This window comes from Choloepus didactylus, chromosome 20, assembly GCF_015220235.1.
Source record: "Choloepus didactylus isolate mChoDid1 chromosome 20, mChoDid1.pri, whole genome shotgun sequence".
Taxonomy (NCBI): Eukaryota; Metazoa; Chordata; class Mammalia; order Pilosa; family Megalonychidae; genus Choloepus; species Choloepus didactylus.
Window position 1 is genome coordinate 16,301,373 of NC_051326.1, and position 20,463 is coordinate 16,321,835.

Here is a 20,463-nt window from a genome sequence, read left to right on the forward strand (position 1 = left end):
GGGCTAGGAATGTTAATGTGTCACCTGTTTTAGAGCTGGGGTCAGAAATGCCAGTGGCTACCAGGGCCAGACTAGGAACATAAATGGGGGAAGTAGACAAATTGGAGCACATCACTCTCTTCTTTAGAGGATTGGCTCTGCTGATTTACTTAGAGAAGATGGAAATCTGAATTTTAGCATGAGTTCTATAAGTTCCTGAATGTTGGCTACTTTTTCAAAATTAAATACACTGTGTGTGCCAACATCATACAGGCCAAACCGAATGTATCCGTGGGCTGTGTTGAGCTCCTGGTTTGTGCCTTTACATAGATACTATGCAAGATCTACTGTTGGATTCTGTCACTATCTACACCATCTGTCTAGGTTGCATCAATCCTTCTCCGTCATTATTACCAGTGCTGAAGCTCTAGCCTAGTGTGGAAATGATGAGAGTGTTGATTGGTTAGTATCAGTGATTTCACCAGGAATTGTCTCTCTTGAACCTGTACTTGTGGCGAACAGGGTAGTAAAGTCTCTCTAATCTTGAAAAGAGGATTAAAGAACCTAGATATTAAAAAGGGGACAGATTGGTAAGCAATCTTTAAGTCCATGGACTGTGTGTCCTACACATTATTGGCCAGGAGGAGCCAGATCTCAGTATTTCATAGAAATTATATTAATTTACCAAATGCAACATTAACTGAGAAATGTCTGACATGCTGATTTGGTAACCTGGCAGTATTAGGCTATTATTTAGAATCCATTAAAATATAAAAGATTTCATCTGAGATAGTAGGACAGATTAGATTACTACTTTTTTTTTGAAAAAAAAAACAAAAAAAAAAAACTAAATAAAAAATGATCCAAGTAACTCATTCTCATGGCTAAAAAGTAAATAGTACAGAACAGTTCATATATGAAAGTAGTCTGTCCCATTTCTCCCTAATCATAGTTCTATTTCCTGAGGGAACTACTTTTAAATCTTTTTAACTGTTTCGGTGTTTAGTTCTTCTGGGGCTAATCTCCACATCTGTAAATAATATACTTATGCCTCTGTCATTTTATTAATTTTAGACATAATTACTTTTTGACTTCATGCTCTGATTCATGAGACATTAGCCTAAGTTCACTGTACCCTTTATTTCTTTCTTCTCTGTAATATGATTATGTCACTTTTATTTGTTCTTATATTGGTTACTCTGTAGCTTTAAGAAATTTATTTATTCTTTAAGGATTGCTTTGTATCCTTAAGCATTGTATTACACAGTTAAATGAACAGTGCCTGTAAACATTGTGTGCCTGGCCCACAGTACTATCATTACTTTTACTTGAGCACAATCTCCACGCAATAATGATGAACACCTCATATGCTTCTATTCAGTTTTTCAGCAACCATAGTGTCTCTTGGCTCCCCACTTTGTAAGTTATTAGCCCTTGCTCCTTCAACCCTTCCTCCTTCACTTCCCAGTTTTTGTATTCTGTTCTTTTCCTTTTGCATTGTCAAGGTTGATAACTTACTGGCTGTTCTAAATCTTTAATTGTCTTCATTGTTTTGTCTATAAATGGCTTATTTTGCTTCAATCTTAAATGATTGCTTTGTAGGCCTGCTTCTGTACAATTGTCACTGTGGGATTTGCTTTTATTATTCTCTTGGATATATACTTGTTTTGTCGAGTGTTATGTTGTCATATTTCTTAGTGAATAGGTTACACCCTTATCTTACTGGAAAATAGTCTCAAATAAATGTTCAAGTTTCACTGTTCCCATCTGCACCCCGCCTTTCCCGTAGCCCTTCTGATACTTTTTTATTACCATGGTCACAATCAGATGTCTTAATTTCTGAGAGCTCTTTCTTGTTCTTGGTTACTTTTCCACAGCATCTTGTTCTTATTTTATGAGTTCAGTCTCTTTTAAAATCTTTCAAAGGATAGAAAGTACAGGGTTTTTTGTTTGTTTGTTTTGTTTTAAGTTTTCTTCTGTTCCCTGAATTAGTTGTATTTTCTCCAGGGATTATTTTTGTTTATCATCAGTTTTTACTTTTACTCTATAATCTTTCCTCAAACAAATGGTGCTTTTGGTTGTCCATTTATATTTAAGACAGACAATAAGACACTGATTGGGACTTCTCTATAGGTGAGCAGGGCTTATCGAGGGTATGGGTGAATGGTGGGCCTGCCGTTAGTATGAGGGAACCCTATATGTCACATTTTAGAGTTCACCTGTTCTTGTTCTCCTCAGATCATTGATACTATTTCTTTAGAGAATCCCCTTTACATTTTTCCTGGGAATACAGACCTGCCCACCACGCCATTTTGTAGGGGTGGGTATAGAGCTTTTTTATTCTCATGGAGCTTTTTTAGCCCCATGTCTCATTCTTGTCTCCCTTTGCATTGAATGACTGCAAGTTTTTATGGGCTCACCAGGACAGATGTCAGTAGCCTTTCCCTCACTTGTATTGCAGGCTGAAGCTTTCTGTTCCCTGTATCATTCAGTTCTACTCTTCCGCCTGCATTCTGTCATCTAGAAATGTGTTGAAATTTCTCATTTACTGATTGCTACTCTCTCTTTCTCCTCACCTTGCTGTTGTTTTGGATTTTTATTGTTCTAGTTCTTCACTATTATATAATGAGGGGTTTGTCTCAGAGGGGAGAAGAAATGAATGAGTGTGGTCAGTCTGCAGTTTTGAATCAGAAATAATATGACATCACAAGGATCTTTCCAGGAAACATGTTAGGAAGTGTTTATTAATTTTCTATATTCTCTCATTTCTTAAGATTTATTTTATAGAAAATCTCTTGTAACATTGGTGATCAGGGTTTTGGGACTGGCATTCAACATGTCAGTTAATGATTTTATATGACGCTATTGCTGTATATATTATTACATATTAGGAGCATACTTTAGCCATATTATGCTTTACAGTAAATGAATAATAAAGGAGCTTTGTACAATGGGATTCTTGCACATTTGATTAAAACCATATTCTAGCCTTAAGCAGCCCACAGTCAAATAAAGGAAAAAGGCAAATGATCATAGAAACTGTACTTATAAAAGTGCATTGAATTGGGAGGATAAGTTGAGTATTTTTTTTTCTTCTGAAATTCTTGACTTTATTTAAGAAAGCTTTCTGAAGGATGTTGGGTGTGTGTTTAAATTTAGTGTTGGAACCAGGATGTAGCAGGGGGTGCAGAGCCAGGGAAAGATTTGATTTAACTGGAGGAAAATGATATTACATATAAATTCCTTCTAAGCCTTAGGAGAATATAATGTTTAAGATACCATTTCACCCCTTGCTTTAAAAAATTATCTTAAAAACTTTCAGAATGATGCCCTCTGGGGTACCTCAGTGCTGCAATTTGGAAGCCAAACTGTAAACCACTTTAAATTTCCAGATGGAAATTTTTAAAATGTCTGCTAAAAATTTGATAGAATCACCAAAAATAAATGAAATAACCTAAATGAATTATGAAACCTAAAACCCTGCTCTCTGAAAGTGTAAGAATTGAAAAATTTACATGAAGTTAGGAAATTAATCAATCAAATAAACAAACTCTTTGAAAATATAGGTAAAACTCAAGTGGCCATAAATTGAACCATTTTTACTGGACTCTTTAATCCTTCTCTTCCCATGTGAATTTTTTGATGTCAACACTTACATAGCGAGTAATTTGTATGTTATTTAAGCCATGGCATTTAAGATTTCTTTCACTTACAAAGTACTTATGGTGGAAAACTATTTAAAAATTAATTCTGTTTATAGTTTTTTCACAAATGTTTCTAAGAGTTTATTGAGTCAAATGATGGCATTGATAGTAGTAATTTAGAAGAGTTAAATATTTTATCAACCTCAATAATTAATAAAGTTTCAAGCCGGTTTGAATCAACCAAGATTCACTGAAAAAGAACAAATCATTCATGGCAAGTCATGAATTTTTGAAGAATCTGTTTTTCCCTCTGGGAGAACAGTAAGATTTTGCATTGCTTTAAATTTACTCTCTTAGACTTACTCCTTTATTTATTTATTTATTTATTTATTTTATTTTAAATTTTTTTGTTTATTGAGATTGTTCACATACCATACAATTATCCAAAGAGCCAAAGTGTACAATCATACAATCAATTGCCCCCGGTACCATTGTACAGCTGTGCATCCATCACCACAACTGATTTTTTTTTTTCAGTTTTTAGAACATTTTCATTACTCCAGCAAATAAATACAGACAAGAAAAAGGAAACTCAAATATACCCCTAACTACCCCCCTCCACTGTTGACTCATAGTATTGGTATAGTACATTTGTTACTGTTGATGAAAGAATGTTAAAATACTAGTAACTGTAATTAGTTTGCAGTAGGTAAATTTTTTCCCTATATGCCCCTCTATTGTTTTTTTTTAAGTTTCAGAATAGTATTTAATTTTCAGATATTTATAGTCATCTTATTTGATACCACAAAATAGTGTCCGTGTTATACATTTTACAGATGGGGATATTGTTGCACTCTTCTCACCATACCTAGATTGCAGAATAAATCTGAATGCAGATCAATACATCCCCTTCTTCCTCCTTTGTATATTTACAAACATGCCTACACATAACCCTTGCTATTCAAATTATTTTTATCTGAACCAAGGAACTAAATGCATTGAGATAATTTTGTTTTATTTATAGGAATTCTCACTGTAAACTATACAAGCTTAGGGATCAGAGAATAAATAGATTTTTTTTTTCCTTTGGACAAACTCTCTATCTGAACTCAGAAGCTAAAATTGTTCAGTATTTTCCATTAACTATGCAATAAATAGCAAATCTTGGGTCTACAATTAATGTTCTTTTGTTTCAGTGTATGAAATAGAAGTTAATAATTGCTACTTAAATTTAGTGGTTCAATGACTACAATAACAGATGTGTTTACATATATAAATAGACATTTTCACCAGCACTGCTCCTTACATGCCTTTGCTCTGTATATCCCATGCCTATCTCCAGACAATGACATCTAATCTACACCAACCAATAAAACATAATTGAGAATACAACTTTTTCAGTGGTCTCAAAAAGTGTAAGGGTATTCCTTTGGATTTTCAAAAGAAGTCTGTATTTTCAGACTTAAATTTAATAGTTTTAATTATTCTTAGTCTAATTCCTGTTTTATCAATTAGGAAACTAAGAGTCATCTTACAAGTTAAGTGAGATGACCACATTTATAATCAGCAAGTCAGAAAAGTGAGGCAAGTATCTTCATCTTCTGACTTCTAGTTTTTCAGAAAGAATGCCATACCATAAACCTGAGTTATCCATTTGAAATAGAGTGAAAGAAATGGTAGCACGGAATAGGATGTGATACCAAGTGTGTTTTCTCCTTCATAATGTCACCATTCTGCAATGTCTGTTTATTCCTCTCTGAAATATGGAATTAGAAATAATTTAATATAGGGTTGTGCCTTATGATGACGATGATGATGATAAACTTATATTCAGCGGTTAATATATGGCTTAAAAAATGCATCTTCATCTGATATTATGGAACCTTTCTCCATCTCTCTCTCTCCTTTCTTTGTTTCTCTGTTGGTAGGGCTCCTTTAGTATCTCAAGTAGGACAGGTCTTGTATTGGCAAAATCTCTCAGCATTTGTTTGTGAAAAGTTTAAGCTCTCCCTCAAATTTGAAGGAGAGCTTTGCTGGACAAAGAATTCTTGGTTGGCAATTTTTCTCTCTCAGAATTTTAAATATGTCGTGCCACTGTCTTTTCGCCTCCATGGTGGCTGAAGAGTAGTTACTACTTAGTCTTATGTTGTTTCCTTTGTATGTGGTGAATTACTTTTCTCTTGCTACTTTCAGAACTTGCTCCTTCTCTTCAGTATTTGACAGTCTGATCAGAATATGTCTTGGAGTGGGTGTATTTGGATTTATTCTATTTGGAGTTCGCTGGGCATTTATGCTTTGTGTATTTGTATTGTGTAGAAGGTTTGGGAAATTTTCCCCAACAATTTCTTTGAAAACTCTTTCTAGACCTTTACCCTTCTCTTCCCCTTCTGGGACACCAATGAATCTTATATTTGGATGTTTTATTTTATCTATCATATCTCTGAGGTCCATTTCAATTTTTTCAATTGTTTTCCCCGTTCTTTCTTTTGTTCTTTCATTTTCCATTTTGTCATACTCCAGGTCGCTGATTCATTGTTCAGCTTCCTCTAGTCTTGTACTATGAGTATCCAGAATCTTTTTAATTTGGTCGACAGTTTCTTTTATTTCCATAAGATCATCTATTTTTTTATTTACTCTTGCAATTTCTTCTTTATGCTCTTCTAGGCTCTTCTTCATGTCTTTTGTATCCTGTGCCTTGCTCTTCTTCATGTCCTTTATATCCTGTGCCATGGTCTCATTGTTTGTCTTTAGTTCTTTGATTAATTGCTCCAAGTACTGTGTCTCTTCTGATCTTTTGATTTGGGTGTTTGGGTTATCCATATTGTCTGGTTTTTTCATATGCTTTAAAATTTTCTGTTGTTTTTGGCCTCTTGGCATTTGCTTAACTTAATAGGGTTCTTTTAGGATATGTATGCTAATTCAGATACTTCTCTCTAATTTGTCAGATCTACAGCTTGGTGGCGTACACTTTCTCTAACTAACCAGGTGGCATCTGTGAGCCACCTATTCCCCTCAAGCCAGTTCTCCTCAACTTTGTCTTTGTGGTATGTGGGGATCTGATTCTTGTGGGGTCCAAGTGGTGCACCAGTTTTGCATGTGTAGTTGGTGCTGTCTGCCCTGAATGTGGGATGTGTGTCTGAGTGGTTAGGGAGTGAGGGTGGCTTTAACAATCAAACCTCCCAGGTGTTCCTGGAGATGTAAGGCTGTTCCAAGAGTCTAAACCGTCAGTTTGTTCTCGCCACGGATTGTCTCTGCCGCTGACCCAAAAGTCCTTGGTATTGGCGTATGGTCCCTGGGATTTCTGAGTGGGTTCCTCTTCCAAGCCATGCCCTTCTAGGGACTCTGCTGAGGGAAGGTTGTGCTATGTCACAAGTGCGCGCTGTCCCTCAAGGGAAGTTCTGGGCCACCGGGCCGTGTAGGGGCATTCCCAGCCTGCTGAAAGGATGGCTGAATGGGGCATGTTAATTTCCCCCTTTTCCCACTGCTCTGCCTTCCTAGCTCCAGGACAATTAGCTGTGGGTGAGTGAAAGGCTATTGTCCATGCCACATATTGTAGTGGGTGCACGCATTGCTGGAAACACTTCCTGTCACGCTGGGTTTTTTGGCGCGGCTCTGGGCTGTGGCTCTGGTGCCGGGCAGGAGCATTCCCAGCCCGCCGGGAAGATGGCTATAAGGGGCATGTTTTTCTTCCCCTTTTGGCTAACCTCTGCCTGCCTCGCTCCAAGACAGTTAGCAGCAGGTGCACGGAAGGCTATCGTCCATGCCAGATACTGAGGCATTCGCACAGCCCGTTCCTGCTGCCCTTCATGTGTGGTTCTCGCTGCTGTATCTGCAGCCGCTTTTGGGTTTTTAAAAAAGAACTAGTCCGACTGCAAATGCCAATGCACAATTTCCCCACACTGCAGTGTGTCTGCTGGGTATTGAGCAGGCTTACTCACTCGTTTCAGAATGCAGACTCCTGGTTTCACCACATGGTCCCTGTGGATTTAGCAGACCTTGTCTGGCCGGTGCATTGCTGGAACTGGTGTTCTGGGTGACTTTCTGGCTTTTATATAGTATTTTTCATGGAGGTTTTTTTTGTGCCCTGTCTCTCCTAACTGCCATCTTCCGGAGGTCTGGATCCAGTTTTTACTTACAGATTTTATGCTCTGATCTCAGGCATTCCTCCCAATTCAGGTTGGTGTATGATGAGTGGACAGTCATGTTTGTCCCCCCGCAGTTATTCTGGCTTATTTACTAGTTGTTTCTGTTTTTTTTCAGTTGTTCCAGGGGGACTACTTGGCTTCCACTCCTCTCTATGCCGCCATCTTAGATCCTCCTCCTTTATTTTACTTTTAAAAAATCTTGCAAGGATGATTACATATGTTCTACCCCATCAATTTACAAAAAAACAATTTTTATTGTGGAAATTTTATATAACTTGAAATGTACTATTTTAAGTATTTTTTATGTGTACAATTTAGTGGCATTAAGTACATTGACAATGTGGTGTGACCATCGCCACTATTTTCAGAACTTTTTCTTCCACTCACATGGAAACCTGTCTATTCTACTTTCTGTCTCTATGAATTTACTTATTCTAGATACCTCTTATAAATGGACTTATATAACATTTGTCCTTTTGTGTCTGGCTTATTTCACTTAGCGTACTGTTTTCAAGATTTATCCATGTGGTACTTGTATCAGTACATTCTTTTTATGGCTGAATAATATTCCATTGTGTATATACCACATTTTGTTTATCCATTCTTCTGCTGATGGTCTCTTGGGTTGTTTTCACTGGCTGTGAAACTTGGTGTACAAGTATCTCTTTGAGTCCCTCCTCTTACCAAGAAGGGGACTTGCCCAGTCATACTGTTTAATTCTATGTTTAACATTTTGAGGAACTGTCGAACTCTTTTCCATGATGGCTGTACCACTTTACATTCTTACCAGCAATGCACGACGTTTCCAATTTCTACACATCTTCGCCAGCATTTTCCATTTTTCAATAATAATCATCCTAGTGGGTGAAGTGGGTATCTCATTGTGATTTTGATTTGTGTTTCCCTATTGACTAATGATGTTGAACATCTTTTCATGTGCTTTTTGGCCATTTGTATATCTTCTTTGGAGAAATGTCTATTCAAGTCCTTTGTCTACTTCTTAATTGGGTTTTTTTGTTTGTTGTTATTGAATTGTAGGATTTCTTTATATTTTCTGGATATTAAACCCTTACCAGATATATAGTTTCCAAATATTTTTCCCAGTCTGTTGGTTATCTTTTCACTTTCTTGATAATATCCTTTGATGCAGAGAAGTTTTTCTGGATTTTGGTGAGAGCCACTTTATCAGTTTTTTCTTTTGTGGCTTGTGCTTTTGGTGTCATATTTAAGAAACCATTGCCATTGTCAAAATCAATTGACCATAAATAAAAAAAAGAAAAAAATAATTGATCATATATATTTGAGGGTTTATGTCTAGATTTTCTATTCTATTCCAGTAGTCTATATGTCTATCCTTGTGCCAGTACTATAATATTTTGATCACTGTGGCTTTGCAGTAAGTTTTGAAATTGGGAAGTTTGAGTCCTCCAACTTTTTGTTTTTCAACATTGTTTTGGCTATTCTGGGTTACTTGAAATTCCATGTGAATTGTTGGATGGGTTTTTCTTTTTCTGCAAAAAATGTTGCTTGAATTTTGACAGGGATTGCATCAGATCTGCATATCACTTTGGGTAGTATTATAATCTGAAGAATATTAAGCTCCTCCAATCCACGAGCATGGAGTTTCTTTCCATTTATGTTGATGTTCTTTAATTTCTTTCAGCAATATTTTGTAGTTTTCAGAGTACATGATTTTGCCTCTTTGGTTAAATTTATTCCTAAGTATTTACTTCTTTTGATGCTGTTGTTAATGGAATTGTTTTCTTATTTCCTCTTCAGTTTGTTCATTGCTAGTAGAAACAGAATTCATTTTTGCATGTTGATTTTGTGTCATGTAACATGTGATTAGCTGTTACTCTTATGAAGGATCCCTTGTACTTGGTCAGTCATTTCTGTCTTGCTGCTTTCAAAATTCTGTTTGTCTTTGTGTTTTGACTATAATGAGTCTCAATATGGATGTCTTCAAGTTTATCCTGCTTGGCGATCATTGATCTTGGATGTGTATATTCATGTCTTTCCTCAAATTTGGGAAGTTTTTTGGCCATTATTTCTTCACATAGTTTTTTTTTCCTTCCTTTCTTCTGAGATTCTAGGATGTGTATATTGGTGTGCTTCATTGCATCCCACAGGTCCCTCAGACTCTGTTCAATTTTCTTCTTTCCCCCACCCCCCTTGGCTATATAATTTCTATAGTCTATCTTCAAGTTTATTGACCCTTTCTTCTGCCGGCTCAAATCTGTTGTGACCCCTCTAGTGAATCTTTCATTTCAGTTATTACACTTTGCAGCTCCAGAATTCCTGTTTGGTTCCTTTTCATAACTTACAACTCTTTATTTATATCCTCATTTTGTTTGTTCTTCTTCCTAATTTCCTTTAGTTCTTTGTCCATGACTTCCTTTAGTTTATTGAACTAAGTTATGACAGTTGATTTAACATCTTTGACTAGTAATTCCAGTGTTTGGGCTTCCTTAAGAATAGTTTCAATGAAGTGTTTTTTGTTTTTTTTTCCTTTGTATGTGCCATACTATCCTATTTCTTTGCATTTTTTTTTTGTTGTTGTTGAGAACTGGACAGTTTCAGAAATATAATGTGGGTGACTCTGGAATTTGGATTCTCTTATTTATCGGGTTGCTTATTTAGTTTGTTGAAAGCTAAATGTGTCCATCTGGGACTTTTCCAAAGTATTTTTGCAAAGTATGTATTCCTTGTGTTTGTTCAGTAAAGTTTCTGTTCTGATATCTTTCTGGTCGGCTAGTGACCTGACAAAAATTTAAATGTCTGTCTCCAAAAGGAAAAAAAAGTATTCTGTCTCTTTAAACCTTCTAATAGGCTCGGCTAAAAAGTGCTGATGCAGCTCTATGGCCAAAACTGAGATAAGTCTTTCCACTGATCCTTCAGGTCACCACCACACATCAACCAAAAACACACAACCCCCCAATTTCTGGAGGACAGCATCCCCACAGTCTGCTCTGGCACCATCCAGCCACTCTTGGATAGTGGTCCCCTCACCTGTGAAGGGGCTGAGGAATATGAGATGGCCACTGGTTCCTACATATGGCTCATTTATGGAAGGCAGAAGCCTCTTCCTTCATCAAGCACTCTCCTGGTGGTTGTAAGTGTCCAGTCAGGTGCCAGAGTTTAAAATAATTGATTTCAATTGTTCTTTTTAGCTCAGTAGTTGTTTTGGTGGAAGGATCTACTCCTAGAGCTTCTTACTCTGCCATTTTGCCCCCATCAGTTTTTATAGCTTTGAATCTATTGTATGCAACATCAATTAGGCCATAGTTAATGGTTAATTTTTAAAAAGGTTTGGTGATTGAATTCACCCCTACCAACCAATATAATATCCATCTTTAGATTAATAAATACAGTTTTCTACAACAACCGTTTTTAATGAATGCAGTTTCCTAAAACAAACATTCATTATTACAAGGTTATATAGTTTAATAATTCTTAGAAGTTAACTCTTACAGCAAACAGAAATGCTGTTTGCCCCTTTGAGTAAATAGAAAGAACTTATTTTAGGTTAACAAGAAAATGAGTAAGGATAGATTTAAATTATACTCTATGGTAACTAATATGTAAAAATTCTCTGCCTTTCTCCTTTATCTTTTTAAGCAGAGGGTAATGGCTAACTTAGTGCTTTGCAGTTTCAAAAACTCTGATGTAAATAATTGATTTATCTAAATTTTCTCATCAAATTCAATTGAAAACTTGTGGTATGTGGTTTAAACTATAATGTTAATCAAGGGTGAATTCAAGAATTTGGAACTTACAGTAATTTTATTTCATAATTTTAAGCTCAGTGAAGTTAGACATTATGACTGTTTTGTTGATTAAATTATATCTCCATTCCCTAGCACAATAAAAATATTCAATTAAATACTTGTTGAAGGAACCAAAGTAATGCATGTCTGCTTAAATTAAGGAATCTTAGTATTCAGATTTTTGTTGGTTGAAGTATAATGTTATAAAGAATGTGGCATTCTGTTTCTTGTATCAGTCGTTTGCCATCTGAAATTTAGTCTTCTAGAAGTTGTTATACAAGATATTTGTAATTGGAACATTGCTTTTAACAATTCAAAAGAACAGGAAGACATATAGTACTTTGTAGATTTAGAGTCTATTTCAGTTTTGGTGTTAGTTGTATTTTATTGTGCCCTCTCAAAACAGATTAATGAAAATGGAATGTAACTAAAATTTAAATTTCTTATTTTTTATATCAGAATACAGTACTTTATGAATCTGTTTCATCTGTGAATAAAGGAAACTTAATGCAGTTAATGAGAATGAGAATGAAAGACAAAGGAGAGTGTATATTTCTTCCCATGAATTCATGAACTGATTCCTACAGAATCATCCACAGCCAAAACTGAATAATTGAAATGAAAACGACCCAGTCATTACAGTACATTAGAAATGAGGTTATTATTTCTTCAGCTCTTTTAATAAGTGAAGATAAAACTGTTGGGCAATTGAAGGAGTTGCCAGTTTGTGTAAGATACTCATGGGAAGTGTCAAAGGTTATCTTAATTAAAGAGAAGTCCTTGAATTTCATTATTGTAGAAGAGACAACTGGTACTATTTAAAGAGGATTAAAAAATGGAATTGCAGTGATCAAGGTTGGTTTGAATAATATAGGTGTTCAGGTCTACGATGGTACCACTAGACTGAGTAAAAAATTTACCAGCTATAGCAAAGTTCACAGAGGGAGAGCCATGAACTTCATATACACATACATATATATATATATATTTTAAAAACACGCTAGTCACACTCTATAGCATGTAACTCTTTTTAAAAAATATATTGTATGATTTTTTTAAAAATTCAATTTTATTGAGATATATTCACATACCATACAGTCATCCCTGGTGTACAATCAGTTGTTCTTAGCACCGTTATGTAGTTGTGCATTCATCACCACATTCAATTTTTGAATATTTTCATTAACATACACAAAAAAGAATAAGAATAAAAGTTAAAGTGGAAAAGAACACCCAAAACATCCCACTCCCCCTTCCTCCCTATTACTCATTTACTTTTTGTCCTCATTTTTCTATTCATCTGTCCATACACTGTATAAAGGGAGTGGGAGCCACAAAGTTTTCATAATCACACAGTCACATAGTTTAAACTATATAGTTATACAGTCATTGTCAAGAATCAAGTTCAGTGATTTCAGGTATTTCCTTCTAGATATTCTAATGTGCTAAAAACTAAAAAGGGATATCTATATAGTGCATAAAAATAACCTCCACAATGACCTCTCGACTCCATTTGAGATCTCTCAGCCACTGAGGCTTTGTTTTGTTTCATGTCTCTTCACCCCTTTTCGTCAATAAGGCTTTCTCTATCCCACAAAGCCAGGTCCAGACTCATCCCCAGGAGTCATGCCCCACATTGCCAGGGAGATTTACACCTCTGGGAGTCATGTCCCACATGGGGGGTGGAGGCAGAGAAGCAAGTCCACCTGCAAAGTTGGCTTAGAGAGACAGGCCGCATCTGAGCAACCAAAGAGGTTCTCTGGTGGTGACTCTTAGTCACCATTTTAAGTAGGCTTAGCTATCTCCCTTGGGATGTATTGGGGCTTCAGACTAACCTGCCCAAACCAACCAGATCTCACTCTCCAATCTATGCTCCATATAATTATGTTGTTTGAATAAAATAACCATGCAAGTCAAATTATATATAATGTGTTACAAAAAATATAGATCTTGCACCTAAGAAACATCTCTTCCTTTGGTCCCACAAAGAAGCTGAAGCTTCTGTTCTGCTTGGGGCATGCTGTGCTTCTTGGATCTGTAATTTTAAGTCTTTCATAAGAGATGGGAAATTTTCAGTGCTCCTTTCCTCTATTATTGTTTCTGCCCCTTTTCCCTTCTCTTCTCTTTCTGGGACCCCTATGACACGTACATTCATGTTCTTCATGTTGTCTTTCAATTCCCTGAGACACTGCTCATATTTTTCCATTCTTTTCCTTATGTGCTCTTTTGTATGTAGGATTTCAGATGTCCTGGCCTCAAGTGCATGAATCTTTTCTTCTATCTCTTTAAATTTGCTGTTGTATGTTTCCATTGTGTTTTTTATCTCTTGTATTGTGCCTTTCATTCCCATAAGTTCTGCCATTTGTTTTTTCACACTTTCGATTTCTTTTTTACGTCCCTTTACTTTACAGTGGACCCAGTCCTGGCCAGGCCTAGGGTGTCAGAAGCCAAGCTTAAGTTGTTTCTGGTTTATTTGTTTGTTATCCTCCTGGCCCATTTGAGTTCCCTAAGGAAGGGCGGAGTTCCCCAAGGGAGGGCTCTCACTTGAGCTGGGCCCTGCCCCCCTTTTCTTAGGGAAGATACACCCCCTAGGGAGTTCTCTTCTACACTTGAATTCCTCCTTTGTCTTTCTAACTCTCTTAACTCCACCCTTGCCTGGGTCAGCCTCTGTCAATTGAAAATGCCTGAGGCTTTCTCTAATGGATGGCTTAGAATGAGAAGAAAAAAATGGAAAAAGAGCAAAAGCCCCTTTTCAGAGACAATCTCCAGCCCCTCGGTTTTGCTGGTAGACTGGAATTTGTACCCAGTTCTCTCTGCCTCTTTTTTTTGGACACAGCTGTTGTCCAGCTCAACTGTCTCCAAAAGCTGGGAGGACCCACAGATTCCTGTTTGCTCAGGGCCTATCTGTGCTTGTATGTTGTATTCAGTAGTCTAAATTTGTTAAATTAAAACTGCATTTGGAGCTTGGCTGAACCACCCCTCCCTGCTCTGACAGGGAATGCTTCTTTCTCACACAGCAGAAGTTTTGCAGCTCGGCCTGCTGTGCTGGGGGGAGGGGCACTGGTCTGCAGTTTTTACTTGCTTTATGCTGCGATCTCAGCTGTTCCACCCATTCCTGGCTGGTGTATGATGTGTGAGCAGTCATGGATGTCCCCGAACAAATTGTTCCGGACTTTTTACTGGTTGTTCCTGGCTATTTACTACTTACCCTAGAGGACTAACTAAATTCCACACCTCTCTATGCCACCATCTTGTCCTACCTCCAGCACTTAACTCTTAAAGAAATTATTGTGTTTGTTTTGTTTACACTATTTAAATAGGGATAGGACAAGCAAGTGAGGCAGTTTTTGCTCATGTTTTATTTGTAATCTCTTGTTTTTTTGCCTGGCTTTTAGAGGGGCTCAATAAAGTATTTGTGGAATGAATGAATTGTGTGCGTTCTTTGGATCTGTCAGGGATTAGGTTTGATGAGAAAGTGAGAGAACTCTGAAGTGTTCTCAATTCTGTGGATTCTTTGAATAACACTATGCATCTATAAGAGAGATTACTGAAATATCTTAAGTTATATTGAGCATGTCTGTGGCTGGTAAATCAGTTTGCTAACATTGGTTTCAAATTTGAAATTATCTTTTTTAAAAAAGTTCTGTATTTCATACTAACAATTTATTTTAATCAAGGACTGTTTGGGTTTAAGAAACCTATTGGAACTAATATAAGTTAGAGAATTTGTTTGTGCCAGAGGGCAGGAAATATAGCCAGGCCTCAAAGGGACTAGAATCAGGGCCTGGAAAGCTGGCAGGAACTATAGTAGCCAGCCAGCATCTGTGTCTTTGTTTGCCTGTGTCTTTCTCCCTCAACATATTTGTCATGACATTCATTTTCTTCTTTTTCCCCTAGCTTTCTCTGTTTCTCCTCACATACAGTATAAGTGTCCCGAGTGCCCTACATGGTGACTCAGTTCCAGGCCAATGGGGATAGCCTGTGGTCACTGACTCTAAATTCCTGGTTCCTGGGAGAGAGGGTCTGATTGGCAGCTTGGGCCATGATCCAGACATATGGCAAGGAGTTCTGGGTCATGTGGTATCAGCCTGGTTACCAGGAGCCAGTGTCAACACCTGGGCTGGGCAGGTAGCCAAAGAGGTGTCTGTTATACTATTTCAGGAATTCTTTCTAAAGCGCTTCAAAATAAAGATATAGGCATTTTTCCTTTGTCTTTAACAATAGAAGCAATACCTTTGTTTATCATCTGAGAGGATTTTAAAGCCATTTGTGATGGGGTGAAGAAATCATGCCGAAAAATTATCTCCAAATGTTTTTTTTTTTTTTTAACAGTTTTTATTGTGAAATATAACATATATACACAAAAGTGGTAACTTTCGAAGTGCGATTTAACAAGTAGTTAGAGAGTAAATTTCAGAGAATGTTATGGGTCACAGTTCCACCATTTCAGTTATTTCCTGATTGTGAAGTATAACATACATAGAGAAAGGTGGTAACTTTCAAAGTATGATTTAACAAGTATTTATAGAGCAAATTTCAAAGAATGTTATGGGACACAGTTCCACAATTTCAGTTATTACCTTATTGTGAAGTATAACATATCTACAGAAATGTGATAACTTTCAAAGTATAATTTAACAAGTAGCTAAAGAGCAACTTTCAAATCATGTTATATGTTACGGTTCTACCATGTTAGTTATTTCCTTCTAGCTATTCTAGTACCCTAGAAACTTAAAAACATTTTTTTAAATATAGATTCAGTGTTCTTAATCTTTTGTTAAATCCTGTCTTGTCTGTTGCTACCACTCTGTCATTTGATCACTGTCTCAATCTTCAGGGATATCTGGGCAGTGACCACCCTAACTTGTTCATATTGAAAAAGGGTGTTTTGTGGAGAAGTTTGTTGCAAAAGGTGAAATAGACATTAAGGCTTTATTGATTGAATCTTTTTTTTTTTTTTTTTTTTTGGCTTTTATAAAAGGGGGTTTATTTGGCTACATAGTTCCAGTCTTAAGGCCATAAAGTGTCCAAGGTAACACATCAGCAATCAGGTACCTTCACCGGAGGATGGCCAATGTGTCCAGAAAACCTGTTAGCTGGGAAGGCACGTGGCTGGCGTCTGCTCCAAAGTTCTGGTTTCAAAATGGCTTTCTCCCAGGACGTTCCTCTCTAGGCTGCAGTTCCTCAAAAATGTCTTAGTTGCTCCCAGAGTATCTGTCCTCTCTTAGCTTCTCCAGAGCAACAGTCTGCCTTCAACGGACATCTTCGAACTGTCTCTCATCTACAGCTCCTGTGCTTTCTTCAAAGTGTCCCTCCTGGCTGTAGCTACTGTTCAAAAGTTCACTCTCAGCTGCACTGAGTTCCCTCTGCCCGTCAGCTCATTTATATGGCTCCAGTGACTCAACTTAGATCCACCCTGAATGGGCGGAGCAACACCTCCATGGAAACTATCCAATCAGCCTCATCACCCAAGGCTGGGTGGGCCGCATCTCCATGGAAACACTCAAAGAATTACACTCTTATCAACACTGATAACATCGGCCCACGCAAGATTACATCAAAGATAATGGCATTTGGGGGACACAATATATTCAAACTGGCATAATCACTGAGGCGAGAATGCCCCCTCCCTGATTCCCCTTGTCCCCAGGAACTCCCCTTGCCCTCTTTCCCCTTTGGGGGTATCTCTTGCAGGGCAGCCCCTGGAAGTTCTCCTGCCGAGAGGGGCTGTCCCTCCCAAGCACCCTGTCCAAGCGCCACCCCAGTAAACAGCCTGGTTCACAGCACTGCCATCTAGCAGTTATTTATTTTTTATTCGATCAGCCCCCAAAACCCTTGAACTCACTGCCCTCACCTCCACTGACTAGAGCAGGCCCTGGCCCCAAGCTCCACTCGCCTGCTCTCTTCCCATTTTTCTTTCATAGCACATTCAACTTGCTAAAATATAATGTAATACAATAAGCTGCTACATTATCTTATCCTGCACTATATGAGACCACACTCTATTACATATGATATTACCTTATGCTTTTTGCATGCTTGTTGACTATCTCTCCCCAACCCCCTTGCTAGAATGGGAGCTGTCTGAGAGCAGGGACGTGTCTGCCTCCCTCCCACACCATCCCCGGGGTCTGGAATATGGCAGAAGCTGAGTAAGTGAAGGGCCAGCCGAGGTTGCCTGTGACCTGCCACATCCTCCGGGCTCTGGGCAGGCCCCTGTCCCCACGACGCCCGTCACCCTCGCCCCGGGCCTCTGCCATGCAGCACACACCACAGGTTCTCCCCTTTTGGCTCTCACCTCCCACTCAACAGGAACAAAGGCGAACACCCGCCTTCCCTTCCCAGGCCTGCTACCCCTCCCGTGGGGCTATTCCAGCTCAGGGACACCCCACAGTTCACCCGGGGACCCAGGCCGGAAGCCAGGAGTCCGCCTCACACCCTGACCTTCCAGAGTAAAACGAAGGTCATCCACCCCCTCCTCTGGGTCATCCAGATCACCCAGGCAGTTAGGCCCCTCCCGCTTCCCAGAGCAGAGCACCGTGGGTGAGGTAGAGTCCTCTGCGTTACATCTGCCCCCCACCCCAGGTTCCGAGACCCCCGAGGGCAGGGGTCGGGCCCCGGTGCTGGCCCAGGGGACGCAGGAAGCCCATCCATAATGGGCTGAGTCTATCCTCCAGACACTGCCTGGCTGACACTCTCTCCTGAGCGCCCGTGTCGGGCTTACCACGATCGCTGTAGTCATCCATGAGTATGATTTCCTCCAGCAGGATGTCCGGGGACGTCTCAAGGACGCTGTAAACTGTCCGAAGGAGAGTCGACCAGGCTTGGTTGTAGTAAGCGATGACGACAGAGGTTCTGGGCAAGTTGTCATAATCGTATTTCTTCTCTTTGCACGCGAGGGGAGGAGAAGCCCGAGCGCCGCGCCTCCTCCGCCATCTTCCCGGAAGTCCTCTTGGTCTATTGATTGAATCTTATCTATAAGAATTTTTGCACTTTGGTTTGTTTTTAAATCTTACATTTTGATCTTTGGCCAATAGCTGTTGGCATTTTGTTGGTTTGATAACACTATTTTTTTTTTTAATTTTTTTTAAATTTTTTTTATCTTCATTTTATTGAGATATATTCACATACCACGCAGTCATACAAAACAAATCGTACTTTTGATTGTTTACAGTACCATTACATAGTTGTACATTCATAACCTAAATCAATCCCTGACACCTTCATTAGCACACCCACAAAAATAACAATAATAATTAGAGTGAAAAAGAGCAATTGAAGTAAAAAAGAACACTGGGTACCTTTGTCTGTTTGTTTCCTTCCCCTATTTTTCTACTCATCCATCCATAAACTAGACAAAGTGGAGTGTGGTCCTTATGGCTTTCCCAATCCCCTTGTCACCCCTCATAAGCTATATTTTTATACAACTGTCTTCGAGATTCATGGGTTCTGGGTTGTAGTTTGATAGTTTCAGGTATCCACCACCAGCTACTCCAATGCTTTAGAACCTAAAAAAGGGTTGTCTAAAGTGTGCGTAAGAGTGCCCACCAGAGTGACCTCTTGGCTCCTTTTGGAATCTCTCTGCCACTGAAGCTTATTTCATTTCCTCTCACATCCCCCTTTTGGTCAAGAAGATGTTCTCCGTCCCACGATGCCGGGTCTACATTCCTCCCTGGGAGTCATATTCCACGTTGCCAGGGAGATTCAGTCCCCTGGGTGTCTGATCCCACGTAGGGGGGAGGGCAGGATAACACTATTTTTTGAAACACTTTATTGAGCCCCTCTAAATGCCAGGCAAAAAAGCAAGAGATTCCGGGGAAGGGGGATGCATCTGGTTAATGTTCTTGGACAGGCTCTTGCCTCTGGGTTTTGGGACTTATCTGGCATAGGAACAGTCTGGGGGATTTAAGTTTCTGAAAGTAAACTTAGTGAGTGAAAGTTTTATAGAGTGTTACATAGGGACCTAGGTATTCTTTAAGATTTTCAGGACTATGTCCAAAGGTTTTGAAGTTGAAAGATTTTCCCTTCAGAGGAAAATTTCTGAAAAAAAAAAAAAGATTATGGTTTGGATAATACATTCTTATGTCCTCAGAGAAGCTGTATAAAATTGCTGTTAATTTCCAAGGATTAGACACTATATCTCTAAATTTAAATTAATATTTTTTGAGAATAATTACAACAAAATGAAATCAATCTAAGAACTGCTGTTTAAATGGAACATGCTCTTTAATTAAACAATGGCAAGACGCATGCAAAGGTTCGTAAAGACTGCAAACAGAGCTCCAGAACTTCTACTTTACTGAAGCTACTGGAAATTCAACCAGTTTTGATTCATATAATTTTGACTGCTATTTGTGTGTGTATGTCTGTGTGTCTGTTTTAACATAGTGCATCTTGTATCTCAGATCTATTAATTTGTCTTAGCGCATCAGAATTGTAGTCTCAGAGTAACCTTTTTTTCTTGTTCTTTGTCCTCTAAAAACTTACTTATGCAGTGCCATTTGGAGACACTAAGAGAGTTGGCACTTATGGCCATCAAACAAAAACCTGATAGCAAAACCAAACTGACGGCACCTACCCGGAGGGCCTGGTGGTTTTGTGGGGAAGTTTGTTGCAAAAGCTGAAACAGACATTAAGGCTTTATTGATTGAATCTTATCTATAAGAATGTTTGCACTTTGGTTTGTTTTTAAATCTTACATTTTGAACTTTGACCAATAGCTGTTGGCATTTTGTTGGTATGATAACACTATTTTTTGAAGAATTTCTTGTATTATTTAAAATAAATAATCTGGAAAATGTTAACCTTAGTCATCGCTCTCCTTAAACATTTTCCCTTTACCTTTATATTTTAGTAGACTAAATTCCGCAGCCTGGCATTCAAGGTCAGTCACATTCACCCATCTTTGCCACTCTAGCCTCCCATTCC

General features: G+C 38.3%; 1 protein-coding gene across 3 annotated transcripts in view; it reads left to right on the forward strand.

Moving 5' to 3' along the window:
- BABAM2 (BRISC and BRCA1 A complex member 2) overlaps positions 1-20,463 on the forward strand; it is a 514,378-nt gene that overhangs the window by 51,664 nt on the left and 442,251 nt on the right. The gene's annotated exons all lie outside the window — the stretch shown is intronic.